A 4,896-nucleotide genomic window follows, 5' to 3' on the forward strand; every position below is an offset into this window, starting at 1 on the left:
TCTCAACTAGCCCAGCAGGACCCACCTTGCCGGAGGTGGGCGCCCTGCTTGGAGGAGCCAGCCTCATCCATACACCTGGCAGTGCCCCACAGTGCTGATATTTGCAAAAGCCACTAAGAGGAACACGAGGATTAGTTCTTTGGGGTTGTCACATAACTGGTGAAAAATATTTGAACTAAGTGACCGCTTCATGCCGAAACTTATGAGTCCCCAGAGAGTTGGAAAGACAAGCTCCCAGCCTAGGGATTCTTTAGTGTCATGGTTTTGTGGGAAGAGCTGGCCAGGGTCTCCTCCAAATCGCACAACGAAAAGCCTTCTTTTCCTCCAAGGCTGTGCTGTGGAGCCTGTGGTGCCTCTGGAAGCCTTCGGGGGTCTGCCGGGCTTGGGGAGCCTGGGGGAGCCCACAGAGCTGTCCCCTGCAGTTAGTGAGGGTGGTCGCTGTGACCACGCCAGACCCACAGTGAGCTCCGTGTGTGGTCGCCACAAAGAAGCTCCCTAGCAGTCTGCAGCATCCAGAGTTGAATCATTCCTCTGGTGGATTTCATGGCATCCTTTTTAATGAAACAAAGGTGATGTGCCAAATAGCTGTACAATGTCCCAAAAACCACCTTTGTGACACTACCCTTGACATTGTCCACTCACAGAAGAGTGGGAGTTGGCACAGCAGGAAGCTGGGGTGCAGGTGACACCGTCACACACCATCGGTACTACATGTCTTCTGTACATTGGGAATAGAAAGGAACTCTTTGTTTTCTGCAGCAGTATTCTGAGGTGTAGACTCCGAGACACGGCAAACACAAATGACATTTTAACTTGCACAATTGCATGATGACACTTTGGAAATGTGAGAATCCAGACCCATTTCTCCAATGAGAATTTCAAGTGTTGCAGTTGCGCTTTGAAGTACTTGTGTCATGATGTTTGTGACCAGGCCCTCTGCAATCTCAGCCCCGCTGTCACTGCTGCAGTCAGGAGTGTGACAGGTCACCACTGTCACTGGGTCAGCAGGTGAGGAGGGCCTGTCCTGTCAGGAGGGGCCACACAGAAAGCAGCAGACGACCCAAGACTGACTGAGAGCCACCAGGGGCCAGCTCCCAGAACAGGAGTGTGATGCGGGAGCTTTCTTGAGGGATTTTGTTCTCCTTCAATTCTTTTCACTAACATTGGACCCAAGCTTCTGTGTGACTGTTGTAACTGAAGTTTCCTTTTGTGTCATTCAGTGTAAGAGTGTTTAACATGAAAAAATGTAGGTCACAAAAAATAAAGAGTTAGGCAGTGTCCAAAAAATTATATCAAGATGGATTGTCACCTGAATGTAAGAGCTGACATAATTCTACTTCCAGAGGAGTATATACAAAGGAAACTCTGGGTGATACTGAGTTAAACAAAGATGCCTTAAGTAGGACAAAAGAGTGTAATACATAAAGAAAAAGCTGAAAACATGGACATCAAATTTAACACTTTTGTTCTGCTAAAGACACACTGAAGAAAAGGAAAAGGCAAACCGCAGACTGGGAGAAACTACTTGCCAAACATATCTGACATACACATGTATCCAGAACATAGACAGAATTCATACACAATAATAAAATAATAGTGATAATAATACAACAAAACAACCCAATTATAAAATGGGCAAAAGACATTAATGAAAAGAAGAATCACAAATGACCAACAAGCACACGAGTAAATGCTCAACGAGACCAGACTTCCGGGACGTGCATGGTAAATCCCTAACAAGCTCCCACTGCAGACCCGTCAGCCAGACTGCAGGTGCAGACACAGCCGGTGCCGAGTGCTGCGGGGAGCACTTTCCCAGATGGCCACTCAGCACGGAAATGCATTTGGGGGAATCAACAGGGTCTCTTCCAGTGAAGCAGACAAACCAGCTCTCCCACCACTAAGGATTGTCTCAAGAGAAACAGCAAACACAGACGTGTGTGTGAATGCCTCCTTATTAAAATATTTATAATGGGCCACACCAGAAACACTCAAATGTTCTTCATTGGTGAAGGAACAATCAAATTCTGGCATATCCAAACTGTTGTGGGTTAAACTCTTCCCCCAAAAAGGTAGGTTGAAGCTTTAACACCTGAACCTTCAGCATGTGTTCTCTCCCCCTTTTATTGAAAGTACTGGGGTGTCAGATGTGCCCTTATTTGAAAACAGGTCCTTTGGAGAAGTAAGCAGTTAAGATGAGGTCGTACTGGAGCTGGCTGGTGCCTTATCTGCTATGACCGGTGTCCCACAAGAAGATGAGAATGCCATGTGACAATGGAGGCAGAGACCTGAGTGATGGATGGAAGTCAGTGAGCCCCGAGGGTTCCCGGCAACACCAGGAGTCATGACAAAGAAAGAAGCTGAGGACAGATTGTCTCCTGGAGCCACAGTGAGAGCGTGGGCCTGAGAACACCTCGGGTCAGGACTTATAGCCTCCAGAACTGTGAGACAATAGGGTTCTGTTTGTTTAAGTCACCCAGCTGGTGGTCTATTGTTACAGCAGGAACAATAGCAATCTGATACCCACAGTGTGGAATCTAGTCAGCAATGACAAAGAACAAAACACCTTACATGCCACAGCATGGGTGAACCTTACAGGGGATGCTAAGTGAATGGCATCAACCACAAGTGACTGTGTCTGGTAGACTACAATAATTCAAAATTCTAGGAAAGACAAAACTAGAGTCACAGAAGTATTTTTTCCCAGAAATAGAACAAAGAACCTCACCCTGGTATGGAGCCACCAAAGCCCCCATGTAGCTAAAGCAATCTGGACAAAGACCAGAGCTGGAGGGATCATTCCTTCTGATTCCAAACTGCATTAAAAAACTATGATAACTAAAGCAGTGTGGCATTGGCATAGAAACAGGTACATAAATCATTGGAAGAAAGGATCCCAGAAATAAATTCACTCATATATGGTTAATTAATTTACAGCAAAAAAGCTAGAATAAACAATGGGAAAAGAACAGACTCTTCAATAAAAAGTCTTGGGAGAACTGGACGGTCACAGGCAAAAGAACAGAAGCCGACCACTGTCCTACACCACACACAAAACTTAACTCAAAATGGACCTAAAATTTGAAGAACATAAGACCTGAGTCTGAAACCCCTGGATGAAAACTTGGACTATAAGCTCCTAGGCCCAGGTTTGGTGATGATTTTTTGAATCTGACACCAAAAGCAAAAGCAAATAAACAAGTGGGACCACACCTAACTACAAAGCATCTGCGAGCAAAGGAAACCACCAATAAAATGAAAAGACAACTGTCTGAATGGGAGAACACACTTACAAAATCACTGATCAGATAGATCAGAAGCCAATATCCCGACTATGCAAAGAACTCACAGAACTCATTTCCAAAAATTCGATCCGAGTTTGTGACGGCTAGCAGCGGCCGCAGTCCGGCTGGGCCAGCAGAGGTTCCCCTGGTTTCCTACCTCAGCAGCGGGATGGGGAATCCTCCCTGCAGCGGATCCGCAGCAGCCACTGCTTCCCAGGAGAAAAGGCGGAAAATCAGCCCAGCGCCCCGCCCACGCCAGCTGCACCGCGCTGCTCCTCAGCCTGCACAGCCAAGGTGGACGCAGCAGTGAAAGTTTCAGGGCCTCTGTCATCTGCTGTGGAGCCCTGGGCCCGGGGCCTCAGTGGTGCTCCTGGTGTCCCTCACCCAGCCCCGAAGATCCCAGGCGGCTGAAGGAAGAGTCAGAAGAACCAGAGACTTTCGGCCAATTAATTTTACTCTGATGACAGCCTGAATGTAACACAGGAACCAACGTCTAACGACAAGACGGAAACTCGCAGCATCCAGACCAGGCCCCCAGATGCCAAACACGTGAACTGGAGAGCGGTGCCCAGTCGCAGCTGCCTCTGCACTGAGGTCCCAGGCGGTGCTCTGCCGCAGGGCTCCAAGGGCGGTTTTGCAGTCCTTCCCGAGTCTGCTGAGGAGCGGGCCGCAGGTCGGCCTCGTCCTCATCCTCATCTGCTTCCGCAAGAACCGAGGTGACCGAGCCGCTCTGCTCCGTCCCTTCAGCCTTGTGGGCTTCCAGGTGCGAGACCGGGCATCCCCTTGTCCCCAGGAGACCCGACACTTGCTTCGTGGTTCTCTCTCACGTCAGTGTTTCTATCTGCCCCTTCCTCTCTCCTTCCCTTTCCGTCTGAAAGCAATGAAAATATGTCCTTGGCCGAGGATTTAAAACAATTAAAGAAAGAAAGAAGTACCATATGATCCAGTGATCACAACACTGGATCCTTAGCTGCAGAAAACAAAAACACAAACTTGGAAAGATACCTGCACTTCCGTGTTCGTTGCAGCGTTGTTTATAAGAGCCTAGACGTGGAAACCACCTTTGTGTCCATGCAGGAGGAATGGGTAAACAACCTCTGAAATACACGGAACCGTGTTCAGCCATAAAAAAATTCTTTCCATTTGCAACAACAAGGATGGACCTCAAGGGCAACTTCTGAGAAAAAGGCAGGACAGAGAAACACGAATTTTATGTGAACTCTCTTATATGTGGAATCTAAAACAAACAAAAAACCAAGCTGTTAGATTCAGGGGATGGACTGGTGATTTCCAGATTTTGGGTAGAAAGACAAGGCTGAAGGGGATCAAAGGTAAGAATTAAAATAAAACATAAAATAAAATGGATACACAGCGCAACCTGTATACATATATGCACGGTAATGGGAAATATGAAAACTTGGTAGAAATATGTCTACAAAATTGACTATTAAATCTACGGAAGAAAGTACTGAGTTTTATGTAAATTAAAATACGAGAGGGCTGGGAAGTGGCAGGTGTCCCGGCACCACTGGCTGTACCCGGGAGTCTCGGCTGTGGTGGCCTGACTGTAAGGAAGGCAGCAAGTTGTCACACAGGCTCGTGTTCGCTGCCC

At 47.4% G+C, this 4,896-nt stretch overlaps 1 pseudogene; it reads left to right on the forward strand.

Annotated features, from left to right (window-relative positions):
* Positions 1-3,446: 3,446 nt before the first annotated feature.
* On the forward strand, positions 3,447-4,649 carry LOC123830201 (annotated as a pseudogene).
* The last annotated feature ends 247 nt before the right edge of the window (positions 4,650-4,896 follow it).

Source organism: Phyllostomus hastatus, unplaced genomic scaffold (genome assembly GCF_019186645.2).
Source record: "Phyllostomus hastatus isolate PE091 unplaced genomic scaffold, TTU_PhHast_1.1 phas_contig_1424, whole genome shotgun sequence".
NCBI classification, from domain to species: Eukaryota; Metazoa; Chordata; class Mammalia; order Chiroptera; family Phyllostomidae; genus Phyllostomus; species Phyllostomus hastatus.